The 14,372-nt window shown below is 35.7% G+C and overlaps 1 protein-coding gene and 1 pseudogene across 5 annotated transcripts in view; both read right to left on the bottom strand.

The window, feature by feature from the left end:
* INVS (inversin) overlaps positions 1-14,372 on the bottom strand; it is a 226,390-nt gene that overhangs the window by 142,473 nt on the left and 69,545 nt on the right. The gene's annotated exons all lie outside the window — the stretch shown is intronic.
* The window catches only part of LOC141583761 (homeobox protein NANOG pseudogene), a 72,507-nt pseudogene that overhangs the window by 14,087 nt on the left and 44,048 nt on the right, over positions 1-14,372 (bottom strand).

Below are 14,372 nucleotides of genomic sequence, written 5' to 3'. Positions count from 1 at the left end.
AAGCTGACTGTCAACCGGAAAGGTCAAGAGCAATTCAAGAACTTCATTTTAAGCTATTTTCTTTGGTGATACTAAAATATGACACGGCTAAGTAGGTAATGACCAAAAAACATCATGTCAAAATGGAGTCCTAATAAACAAAAATCCTAAGGTATTTCTTATATATAGCACAATATTTTATATAAAAAAGAAACATTATTTTAGGCATAACGTATTAAGCATAATAAAAAAAAGTAGCAAAACCACAAAAAAAGAAACCTGTTTGGAGGTGGGAAAATCTTTTTTTTTTTTTTTTTGTGATCACCTTGGGATTAGCACATCTTTATGGAAGATCCATTACTTTCTAGACTAGAATGAATTGAAGACTTTTGTGAGAATCATGGGAATAGAAAAAGCTTCAGAAAATTCCCCTTTCAGATGCCTTTACACATACTTGAACTGGTTTTTCAAAACCCAGAGTGCTCCAAACAATATCAAGAGACCAATATTTGATACTGTTAAAAACTAAAGAGATAGATAACTGTGGTCTAAAACGATTTAAAACATCAGCCAACCATTCAACGTTTTTAGTTTGCCCTTTAAACCAGAATATGATGCTTTTTTATAGCACTTATAAAATATTTTTAATTTATCATCAGCTTAAATAGCAGTGAATAGATATGACCTCCATTATCATTATTAAATGCTATATAGGTCTAACTTGTTAGGACAACTGGGTTTCAGTCCTGGCTCTATCTAGTTATGTGAATAGAAACATATGATTCAATTTACCAAACAATTATTGAGTACTGACTTAGTGTAAGGCATTGTTTTTAGAGGTGATGAGTAAAACAACTTTCTGGGCCTCAGTTTCCTCACCTGTGAAATGAGGAAATTCAATTACGTTATAAACTAGTATTTGATCTACCTAAGTGTTCTACAGAACATTGTTTCCTTAAATGTTGTTAGTTTATGCTAAAAAAAAAAAAAAGTATTGAGATCAAATTATTATGAGAAATTTTGGATTCAAAAAAATTAATGGGTTTCTTTACTGTGCAACTTCTTAGAGCCTCTAGAATGCTTATACACGCTGAATTTTCAAGGAGGAACATGCAGTAGTTCCTATGCTTATCTGACCATGGAACCCACTGTTTTATACAACATTACATGGGAATATTATCTTAGGAAGCAGCTTTGGGACTGGGTGCAGTGGCTCACGCCTGTCATCCCAGCACTTTGGGAGGCTGAGGCAGGCAGATCACCTGAGGTCAGGAGTTCGAGATCAACCTGGCCAACATGGTGAAACTCCCTCTCTACTAAAAATACAAAAATTAGCTGAGCATGGTGGTGCATGCCTGTAATCCCAGCTACTCAGGAGCTTGAGGCAGGAGAATCGCTTGAACTTGGGAAGTGAAAGTTACAGTGAGCCTAGATCATGACACTGCATTCTAGCCTGGGCGACAGTGAGACTTGGTCTCCGAAAGACAAACAAAAAAACAAAAGAAGCTTTGGGAAATCCTGTACTAAATGCTTTTTAAGGTTCAAGTTAGCTTTTATAATTTCTATTTCTTTTAGTAAGAAAAACAGAGCTGCTAAATACCTAGCCTGGATAAAATAAACTTGAGAAAAAAATTTTCGCAAAGCCAAAGAAAAAGTTACTTGAGACTACAGTTATTAACAACAAGAAGTTGACCTACTGTAACAAACAATATAAAACACTGAGAATGAATAACAGAAAATGGGGCAGGAAAAAAAATTACAGGGTATGTTTGAAGCAAGGATTTCTTTAAAATCAAGACTTCTTTCAAGCTGCTTTATCAAAGTAACTGGTATGTGCTTCACAATGGCTCACCAAATGCTACAGATGTTAAACATCCATTGTATGTTGAACTTTATGTTTTGTACCTCAGGAGATATAATTTGTTGAGAGCTATGGTGAAACATCTGTGTTATTGCCTCCAACATGCCTTGCTCTCATCCTCTACAAGCCCATCACATTACTTTCATGACTACCACTAACTCAAATTCCCTATCACATCCTTAACTCTTTTCTGCCAATGGATAAGAGATATTGCTCTGGTTAGAATCAGGTGGCAGTAAACAGGGCTGTAAAGCTCAAAGCTTCCAAGTGCAGTCATGCACATCTGGGGAAGATTTCTGGTAGCCCACAATAAATCCTGTTAGTCTAAGGAGACTAAATTTATGAATGAGTCTGCCTGGTAATAGAGCCAAGTTCAAGAATGAGTCTGCTGACCTAATAGTAGAATATTAAATGGAAAGAACAAAATTTTGGAGGTGAAGCAACTTCTTTAATTTTGAAGTCCACCAAAATAAGTAAGCAATGTCTGTGAAGGCTACCGTGTGACATCGAAGGTTGAAAGGACAGACAAGGGATATGTGGAAAGAAAGGAGAGGGAAGAGAGAAAGAAAGTAGAAATGAAAAAATTCAGGATTCGATAGGAAAGAAAGGCATTTGTATAATAGGAAACTCTATCATTCTCTTCTGTAATAACTTCCTCAATGTTTCTAAAAATATGCCATGGCCATTTCTGCCTTTTAATCTTTGCTCACTCTATTTCCTCTGCCTGAAGTTCTCTCTGGGTTCTCATTCTATGTCAAAAGTAACCTGAAATTTCAATTCTTCCATGTATTAGGTAGGTTCAGTACAAGAAACAGAAGCCATTTAGGTATTTTAGGCAGGAAAGATTTTAATACAGGGAATTATGTGCTTATAAAGTAAGTGGAAGGACTCTAGCTAGGCTTTAAGGAACGACTCCCTGAACGATGTAAAGTCACCATTGTGACTACAGTATTAAGTCCAGTGCACATCTGTAGATGCATCAGAAATTGAAAATGAGAAAACTATTGTAATAACTTCTTTTTAAAACCCAGCTGGAAGAGTAATGGAAACTGAAATGTTCTATAAAAGCACCCCCTAATGACTGTTCCCACCTCTGAATATGAGAAGCACTATGGCTAGACTTGCTTGTACAGGACATTCAGTATACTAACAGTGGCTTGTAAAAGTATACTCTTTTAAAGTATATGCCCATTCTCCTTATCGTGGGTGTAAGGTCCTTGCAGCTAGAACCATAGTACTTATCTCTAGTCTCTTCCTCCTCTGATTAAACCTAACTCCATTCCTTTGGATAGCAGTAAACAGGTAACGCCTGCTTTTGCAGACTACACCTTTCCAGTTTAGTGTAAAGGAGTGCTAGCTCAACCCTTCTAAGGTAATTCTGGCTTCCGGTCTTATATCCGGTTGTGGGATGAAATATTTAAAACCTTTTATGGAAATTTATGTCTACAATTAGCAAGTGGTTGACATTCTTTATCTTTGCAGATGGAAAGGAGAACAATAACTGGGGTTGGGAAGCAGATGGACACATTTCTGATATTTCTGAAATCAATCTCAAAACTTGACCTAAGGTAAGTTTGATTTCTCCTTGTACTTGTTTGGAAGCAATTCTCCATCATGTTTCTGCATACCTGGTAATCTGGACTATCTTTTCAAAGATGTCTACATAACTAGTTGCTCTGGAAGCTAGAAATGGTACTTCCCTCCAGGTGAGAGGACAGATTTGTTTGCTAACCAGGATAATAAAGATAATGTTTCATTTGGTGGCAAAGGATAGGCAGGTTTGCTCACAGCCTTGATGTAAGATTGGAAGATTTTAAGTTCAAGTTTTCTCAGGTGTGACACTGACCCCTCTGCCTTTTCAGGATCTACCTGGACCTGCCTCCATACCACCCTTATGGGACTTGCAGGCAAGGAGAACCAATACAAACATGAAACTCATGCTGCCTGCTGTGCCATGAGCAATAAACTGTATAAATCAATTTGGACTTATGGTCTTCCAGCTGAATCTATATGGCAAGCCAGCCTAGCAGCTGCAGTAGCCTGACTGCTTTAAAATATTGTCTTTTAGGAAAGTGCTCATTGACTATTTGTTAAATGAGTAAATGAGTGAATGAAATCTGGTTGCAGTGTGAAGAATGCTTTGAAGAGGAGAAATACTTGAATCAGGAAGATAGGTAGGCTACTTCAGTTGATTAGATATAGATATGGTACATGAAATTAGAATGATGGAATAAAAGAGATGAGTAAAAGGGCCAAAGAGGGGAAGCTCCAAATATACATATAGACTCCCTTAAAATCCTTGGCTGATCCCTGAATTGACAATGCATGGGAGACTCCAAGAAGTCTTCAAAAACCCGCAAAAGGAAAGTTGAAAAGCTGATCAGTAATTTAGCTAATACCCAAGGCATAGGGGTAGAATTCAGAGTTTGATTTCACCTAGTCAGAGGGCTTAGTACACATTTCAGACTTCTCATTGAAATCTCTGAAGGGCCGTGCCTTAATAGTATAGACTATGTACCAGGACTACGGATGTGATCTAATAGCTTCAACTATAACCAAGGGAAAAACCAAGACACTCGATGAGTTCAGTGTAATTAATCAGCTTTAACTTCCTTAGAAAACAGTCAACATTCTTTAGAGGAAGATAACAGAATCAAGAGTCCTTACAAGGTATCATCCACAATTCTTTACTATAAAAATTACTACCAATGCAAACAAACAAAAATAGGACTCAATTTTAAGAGAAAAAAACAAAATAAATAGATCTTAACCCAGATGTTGGACTTTACAACAGCTTTATAAATATGGTCAGAAAAAGATGGTCATAATTACCAAACAAATAAGGGAATCTCAGTAGAGAAAAATGACATAAAAAGGATCAATTGGAAATTCTAGAATTGGAAAGTATTATATCTGATATGTAAAAATCATAGCATGGACTTAAGAGCAGACTAAAAAACAGAACAGGCCAATCAATTTCAGTTTAGATCAACAGAAACAATTTAATTTGAAGACAAGGAAAAGATTTTTCAAAAATCAACAGAACCTCAATGACCTACATAGCAATGTAGAAAAATCTAATGTATGTGTAATTGGTATCCCAGAAGAAGAGAGAATAGAACAGATAGCATATTTGAGAAATAATTGAAATTTGGTAAAAATATCAACTTTTATATCCAAGAATCTCAGTGAATCAAAAGCATGGTTAATATAAAGAAAACCACCTCGCAGTGAGCCAAGATCGCACCATTGCACTCCAACCCAGGTAACAAGAGCAAAACTCCGTCTCAAAAAAAAAGGAAGGAAAAAAGAAAATGACCTCTATGCACTTGATAGGCAAATGTTGAAAACCAAAGCTAAAAAGACAATATTGAAAGAAGTCAGAAAAACAACCACCACCATTATACACATATGAACAACAGGACTGATGGTATATTTCTCATCAGAACTGATGGCTACCAGAAAACAATAAAATGACATATTTAAATTATGTTTTATGAGGCATAGTATAATATTCCAATGTGATAAGTGAAAGATGCATATTGAAAGCAACCTCCTAAAAATAATATATAGGTATAAGTAAAGAGCCAATTGAAGAACTAAACTTAAAAATTAAAAATTAAAAAATTTGATTAATGTAAAAGAGAATAGGAAAACAGACTGAAAGAAACAATAACAGATGGCTCAAAATAAAAATAAGGTTAAAACCTTAAACTCAACCATATCAATAATTCATTAAATGTAAAAGGACTAATATTTCAGTTAAAATGCAGATACTGTCAGACTAGATAAAAAGAATGTCTATAAGATATGCTTATCTGTGGGATCTGATACTATCTCTGGGTAAATAGTGTTAGAAGTGAATTAGGCAGGTTGGGCGTGGTGGCTCACGCCTGTAATCCCAGTACTTTGGGAGGCTGAGGAGGGAGGATCACGAGGTCAGGAGATCGAGACCATCCTGGCCAACATGGTGAAACCTCGTCTCTACTAAAAAAATACAAAAATTAGCTGGGTGTGGTATCACATGTCTGTAGACCCAGCTACTTGGGAGGCTGAGGCAGGAGAATTGTTTGAACTTGGGAGGTAAAGGCTGCAGCAGTGAGCTCAGATCGTGCCACTACACTCTAGCCTGGGTGACAGGGCAAGACTCCATCTCAAAAAAAAAAAAAAAGAAAAGAAAAGAAAAAAAAAGGAAAGGATAACAAATGGCCATGAGGAAACTTTTGAAGACCATAGTTATGTTCATTATTTTGATTGTGGTAATGCTTTCATGGGTGTGTAAATATGCTACAAGTTATCAAATTTATTTGATTTTATTTTTATTTATTTTTTAAGATGGGGTTTCACCATGTTGGTCAGGCTGGTCTTGAACTCCCAACCTCAGGTGATCTGCTTGCCTTGACCTCCAAAGTGCTTGAATTACAGGGATGAGCCACCACGCCTGGCCGATACAAGTTATCAAATTATACACCTGAGATATATGCAATTTGTTACATATCAATTAAATTCAAGCAATTACTAAAATAACATAAGGAAGAAATAGTGGATATGGTGGCACAACATTGTGAATATGCTTAATGCCACCGGATAGTATACTCAAAAATGGTTAAAGTGGCAAATTTTATTTTATGTATATTTTGGAAAAATGCTTATAAAGAATCATTGCAAAAAAAGATTTTTAAAAAGTTAATCAAAATGTATTGCTGGCTGGGTGCAATGACTTATTCATATAATCCCAGCACTTTGGGAAGCTGAGGTGGGAGGATTGTTCATGGCCAGCAGTATGAGACTAGCCTGGGCAAAACAGCGGTACCCTATCTCCACAAAAATAATTTTAAAATTAGCTGGGTATGGTGGCACATGCCTGTAGTCCCAGCTGCTTGGGAGGCTGAGGTGGGAGGAATGCTTGAACTCAGGACTTCGAGGATGCAGTGAGCTATGCTTTGCCACTGTACTTCAGCGTGGGTGACAGAGTGAAACCCTGTCTTAAAAAAAAAAAAAAAAAAAAAAAAAAAAGACATTGCTATCATAGGTAATCTAACCTGAAATCTTATTTTAAAACATTGCTTAGTGTCTCATTGCAGTAGCATCTAAAAATAATACAGAAAAAATGATAACCGGATTTGAGCAACTTCACAAAAGAAAGTATACACATGATTTTTAAGCATCTGAAAAGTACTCGACTTCATTAGTCATTACGTTAAGGGCAAATTAAAACAAAAACGAGATACACACTAGAAATGCTAAAAGTAAAAGGACTGACAAAGCCAAATATTGCTGAAGACACATGACATCTGAAACTCTTACATAATGTGTTGTTGGTCAGAGTGTAAATTGGTAGCAACATTCTGGAGAACCATTAGGTAGTATCTACTAAAGCAAAAAATATGCAGAAACTATTAAAGAGCATTGCACTTTTAGGTATTTATTTCATAAGCACAATGTCCACAAAATGACTTCTATAAGAATGTTAATTTTTTCAATTTATTCATGAGATTCTCTCATAATAAAGACTGTAACTAACTCAAATGTCCATCATCACATGAATGTATAAATAAATTATGATATATTTGTGCAATAGAATACAATTTGGCAACAGAGAAAGAATATGCTATTGATATGTGCAACAATATTGATAAATCTCAAAAATATTATGTTGAGTGAAAGATCCTAGACACAGAAGAATACATACTGCATTATTCCAATTATACACACACAGACATTTTTTCCTGCCCAAGTTGGTGGACTAGAAGCAGTGTTAGCATGCCTCTCCCACTTGGAAAGACAAAAGAGTATATAGAGACTCACACTGTGAACTTTTTGTTCCAGAAGCAATACAGGCACTCAACAGGAAAACGGAAAGAAACCACAGATCCTCTGAAAGAAATGGTAGGCTGCGGTCTACACTGTGAGCCAGGTGGAAAACTTAGACAGTGAACTGCTCACACACCAAGCACACTGCTACTACAAACAGCATCTGAGAAAGCCATCATACAAAGACTGTCTATAACCAAGGAACTCACAGAGTCTTCACACCAGAAATCATCAAGAGCCAGATTAGGCTATAATAAACTATAAACATTAAAGTTACATCCTTAAAGGGAAACAAAAAAATATTTAAAAACACAGGTGAATAAAAAATAAATTAAAAAATACTAGAAGAAATAGTCTACCCAAGTGAGAAGGAACCAGAAAAATAATTCTGGCAATATAACAAAACAGGGTTTATAGTACCCACAAAAGATCATACCAAACCAAGATGAAATCTTTGAAATACCAGATAAAGAATCCAAAAGGTTGACTGTTAAGCTACTCAGGAAATGCAAGAAAAAGGTGAAAAAAAAAAACCACAGAGAAGCTAAAAAAAATTTCAGGATATGAGTGAAAAATTTCCTAGAGATAGATATTTTAAAGAAAAACCAGGGCCGGGCATGGTAGTTCACACCTGTAATCCCAGCACTTTGGGAGGTTGAGGCAGGCAGATCACAATGTCAGGAATTCGAGACCAGCATGACCAACATGGTGAAACCCCATCTCTACTAAAAATACAAAAATTAGCCAGGCCTGGTGGTGTGCACCTGTAATCCCAGCCACTTAGGAGGCTGAGGCAGGAGAACTGCTGGAACCCAGGAGGCGAAGGTTGCAGTGAACCAAGATCGCGCCACTGTACTCCAGCCTGGGTGATAAAGTGAGACTACATCTCAAAAAAAAGAAAAACCAATTAGAACTTCTGAAAATGAAACATTTCGAGAAATCTAAAAATGTAGTGGAAAGTTTTAACAATAGACTAGACCAAGTAGAAGAAAAAATTTCAGAGTCTGGAGACAAAGCTTTTTAATTAATCCAATCAGATAAGAATAAAGAAAATAAAAGAAATGAACAAAGTTTCCAAGAATATGGGATTATGTAAAATGGCCAAACCTAAGAATCACTAGTGTTCCTAAGGGAGAAGAGAAACAAAAAATCTGGAAAACTTACCTGAGGGAATAATTGAGGAAAACTTCCCTGGCTTTGCTAGAGATTTAGATAACCAAACATGAGAAACTGAAAGAACTCCTGGGAGACTCATTACAAAAAGGATATCACCAGCTGGACACAGTAGCTCATGCCTGTAATACCACTTTGGGAGGCTGAGGTGGGAGGACTTGAAACTAGGAGTTTGAGACCAGCCTGGGCAACATAGGGAGAGCCTATCTCTACAAAAAATTAAAAAATTAGCATGATGTGGTGGCATATGCCTGTAGTCCCAGCTACTCAGGAAGCTGAGGTGGGAGGATTGCTTAAGCCCAAGAGGTCAAGGCTGCAGTAAGCCATAATAATGCTGCTGCATTCTAGCCTGGGTGACAGAGTGAGACTCTGTCTCAAAAGAAAGAAAAAAAAAAGAAAACAAAAAGAACATCACCAAGGCATATAGTTATCAGGCTATCTAAAGTCAACATGAAGGAAAAAATTCTAAGAGCAGTAAGACAAAAGCCCCAGGTAACCTAAAAAGGGAAGCTTATTACACTAACAACAGCCTTCTCAGCAGAAACCTTACAAGCCCGAAAGGATTAGGGTCTTATCTTTAGTCTCCTTCAACAGAATAATCATCAGCCAAGAATTATGTATTCAGCAAAACTAAGTTTCATAAATGAAGTAGAAAAAAAGTCTTTTCCAGATGAGCAAATGCTGAGAGAATATGTTACTATGAGACCAGCCCTAAAAGAAATGCTAAATGGAGCTCTAAATCTTGAAACAAAAGGTTAATATGCACCAGAATAGAACATCTTGAAAGCATAAAACTCACAGAGCCTATAAACAATAACACATGAAGAAAACAAAGTAGTTAACAGTCAACAATGATAACTGAAATAGTACTTCACATCTTAATATTAATGTTAAATGTAAATGGTCTATATCCTCCACTGACAAAATGGATAAAAAATTACAAACCAAATATCTGCTGTATTCAAGAGACTCACTTAACATGTAAAGACTCTTACAGACTCAAGGTAAAGGGTGGAAAGAGATATTCCAACCAAATGGAAACCAAAAACAGACAAGAGTTGCTATTCTGATGTTAAAAAAACAGACTTTAATGCAACAATGGTTAAGAACAAAACAAAACAAAGAAGGTCATTATATAATGATAAAAGGATCAATCCAACAAGAAGATATTACAATCCTAAATATACATGCACCTAACTCTGGAGCTCCCAGGGTTGGACAGAAACACAATAATAGTGGGGGACTTCAATACTCCACTGACAGCACTAGACAGATCAGCAAGGCAGAAAGTCAAAGAACCAGTGGACTTAAACTGCACTCTACAACAAATGGACCTAACTGATACAGAAAATTCTATCCCCAAACTGTAGAATATACATACTTTGCTGGGCACGGTAGCTCACACCTCTAATCCTGGCACTTTGAGAGGCTGAGGTAGGCAGTCTGTTTGAGACCACGAGTTCAAGACCAACCTGGTCAACATGGCAAGACCCTATCTATTAAAAAATAGTAATAAAATAAAAATAAATAAATAAAAGAAAAAAGGATATACATAGTTCTTATCAGCAAATGGAACATTCTTAAAGATAGAATATAATAGGTAACAAAATAAGTCTCAATAAATTTTTAAAAATGAAAATCATATCAAAGGTAATGAAGTATCAATAAGGTAAACAAGTATCTTTTCAGACCATACTAGAGAAAAACTAGAAATCAACTCCAAAAGGACCTCTCGGAATTATACAAGTAATGGAAATTAAACAATCTTTTTCTGAATGAATTAACAATGAAATCAATATGGAAATTAAAAAATTCTTTGAAATGAATAATAGTGACACAAGTTATTAAAACCTCTGAGATACAGCAAAAGCAATAGTAAACGGGAAGTTTATAGTGCTAAATACCGACATGAAAATGTCTGAAAGATCACACATTGACAACCTATTGCCACACTTCAAGCAGAGAAACAAGAACAAACAAAACCCCAAACTAGCAAAAGAAAAGAAACAATAAAGATCAGAGCAGAACCAAATGAAATTGAAACAAACATAAACAATATAAAAGACTACTGAAACAAAAAGCTGAGTTTTTGACAAGGTAAACAAGATTGACACATCATTCACTAGATTAACCAAGAAAAAAATAGAGAAGATTCAAATAAACTCAATAGAAATGAAAATGGAGATATTACAGCAATGTCTGTAACACAGAAATACAAAAAGACATCACAGAAATACAAAAGATCAGTTGAGACTACTGTGATCACTTCTATGCACACAAAGTAGAAAATCTAGAGGAAATGGATAAATTCTTGGAAATATAAGACCCCCCATCTTCAATTAGGAAGAAACAGAAATCCTGAACAGACCAATAACAAGCAGTGAGATTGAGTCAGTAATTTAAAAAATTGCCAACAACAAAAGCCCAGGTCCAGATGGATTCACAGCCAAATTCTACCAGATATTCAAAGAAGAATTGGTACCAATATTATTGAAACGATTCCAAAAGACTGAGAAAGAGGCAATCCTCCCTAACTCATTTAATAAAGCCAGTATCACCCTGATACCAAGACCAGAAAATTATCGAACAGAAAAAAAGGAAAAAAAAAAAAAAAGAAAGAAACTACAGACCAATAGCCCTGATGAATATGGATGCAAAAATCCTCAACAAAATACTAGCAAATTGAATCCAACATAATTCACCCTGAGTTTCATCCCAGGGGTGCAGGGATGGTTTAACCTATGCAAATAAATAATTACAATTAATCACATAAATAGAATTAAAAATAAAAACTATATGGTCATCTCAATAGGCACAGAAAAAGCATTCAATCAAATCCAGCATTCCTTTATAATAAAAACCCTCAACACATTATTATTTTGAGATATGTTCCATCCAGGTATAAAAGGAAGGTACATATGACAAACCCACAACCAATATCATACTGAATGTGGAAAAGTAGGAAGCATTCCCTGCAAGAACTGGAACAAGATAAGGATGCCCACTTTCACCATTTCTATTCAGTATAGTACTGGAAGTCCTAACCAGAGCAATCAGCAAGAGAAAGAAATAAAGTACATACAAATTGAAAATGAGAAGGTCAAACTATCTCTCTTTGCCAATGATACGATTGTACACCTAGAAAACCCTAAAGACTTCTCCAAAAGAATCCTAGATTTGGTAAATGAATTCAATCAAGTCTCAGGTTACAAAATCAATGTACACAAATTAGTAGCACTGCTATACACCGACAGTGACCATGCAAAGAATCAAATCAAGAGCTCAATCCCTTTTAAAATAACTGCAAAAACAACAACAAAACAAAACAAAAACCTAGGCATATACTTAACCAGAAAGATGAAAGATATCTACAAGAACTATAAAACACTGCTGAAAGAAATCATAGATGATACAAACAAATGGAAACACATCCCATGCTCATTAACCAAAAGAATCAGTATTGTAAGAATGACCATACTGCCTAAATTAATCTACAGATTGAATGTAATTCCTATAAAAATACCAACATGGTTTTTCACAGAATAAGAAACAATTCTAAAATTCAGGTGGAACCAAAAAAGAGCCTGGACAGCCAAAGCAATTCTCAGCAAAAGGAACAAATCTGGAGGCATCACAATTACCTGACTTAAAATTATACTACAAGACTACAATAATTAAAACAACATGGTACTGGTGTAAAAATAGATACCAGACCAATAGAACAGAATAGAGAACCCAGAAATAAAGTCAAATACTTACAAATGATCTTTGACAAAGCATACAAAAACATAAACTGGGGGAAAATACCCTATTCAATAAAAGATGCTGGTAAAACTGGATATGCACATGTAGAAAAAAGAAACTGGATCCCTATCTCTCACCATATACAAAAATCAACTTAAGATGGATGAATGACTGAAATCTAAGACCTGAAACCATAAAAATTCTAGAAGAAAACCTGGGAAAAACTCTTCTGGACATTGGTCTAGGCAAAAAATTATGACTAAGACCCCAAAGCAAATGTAACAAGAACAAAGATAAATAAATAAGACCCAATAAAACTAAAAAGCTGGCCAGGCGTGGTGGCTCATGCCTGTAATCCTAGCACTTTGAGAGGCCGAGGTGGGCCTGAGCTCAAGAGTTCCAGACCAGGCTGGACAACACAGTGAAACCCCATCTTTACTAAAATACAAAAACAATTACACAGGTGTGGTGGTGTGCACCTGTAGTCCCAGCTACTCAGGAGGCTGAGGCAAGAGAGCTATTTGAACCCAGGAGGCGGAGGTTGCAGTGAGCCAAGATCACACCACTGCACTCCAGCCTCGGTGTCAGAGTGAGACTCCATCTCTTAAAAACAACAACAACAACAAAAACTGAAAAGTGTCTGCACAGTGGAAGAAATAATTATCAAAGTAAACAGACAACCCACAGAATGGAAGAATATATTTTGAAATTATATATCTGAAAAGGACAAGTAAGCAGAATCTACAAGAAACTCAAATCGGCAAGAATAAAACCCAAATAATCCCATTAAAAAGTAGGCAAATAACATGAATAGACATTTCTCAACAAAGATATACAAATGGCCAACAAACATCTGAAAAAAATGCTCAATATCACTAATCATTAGGAAATGCAAATTAAAACCACAGTGATATAATATCACCATAGTCCAGCCAAAATAGCCATTGTTAAACAGTCAAAAAACAATAGATGTTGGCATGAATAGGGTGAAAGGGGAACACTTTTATACACTGCTGGTGGGAATGTAAATTAGTACAACCTGTATGGAAAACAATGTGAGGATTTCTGAAGGAATTAGAAGTAGATCTACCATTTGACCCAGCAAGTCCACTACTGGGCATCTACTCAAAGGAAAGTAAGTCATTATATTAAAAAGACATTTATGTTTATATGTATATTGCAGCACAATTCATAATTGCAAAGATATGGAATCAACCTAAGTACCCATCAACCGAGGAGTGGATAAAGAAAATATGGTATATACACACAATGGAATACTACTCAGCCATAAAAAGGAAGAAATAATGTCCTTGTGGCAACTTGGATGGAGCTGGAGGCCATTATTCTAAGTGAAGCAACTCAGGAATGGAACATCAAATACTGTACCTTCTCATTTATAAGTGGAAGCTAAGTATGGTTATGCAAAGGCATACAGAGTGGTATAATGTACTTTGGAGACTCAGAAAGGGGAAGAGTGAGAGTGGGCAGAGGAACACAAAGCTACATATTGGGTAAAACAAGACTATTCAGGTGATGGGTGCACTGATTGCAGCCTTCACTACTATATAATTCATCCATGTAACAAAAAACCACTGGCACTATAAAAACCAATAAACTGAAAAAAAAAATACAAGTATATTTTAATTTATATATAAATACATATATATATATATTTCTGTGCACATACAAAATAAAGTGTGTCTCTTGTAGACAGCAAAAATTTTTCTATTTATAAAAAGTTCAAGAACAGGCAAAACTAACATTTTGTGTTAAAAATCATAATGGTAGTTAACCGTGGAGG

The sequence above is a fragment of the Saimiri boliviensis genome, chromosome 2 (assembly GCF_048565385.1).
Source record: "Saimiri boliviensis isolate mSaiBol1 chromosome 2, mSaiBol1.pri, whole genome shotgun sequence".
Taxonomy (NCBI): Eukaryota; Metazoa; Chordata; class Mammalia; order Primates; family Cebidae; genus Saimiri; species Saimiri boliviensis.
This window is presented reverse-complemented; position numbering and strand designations above follow the sequence as displayed.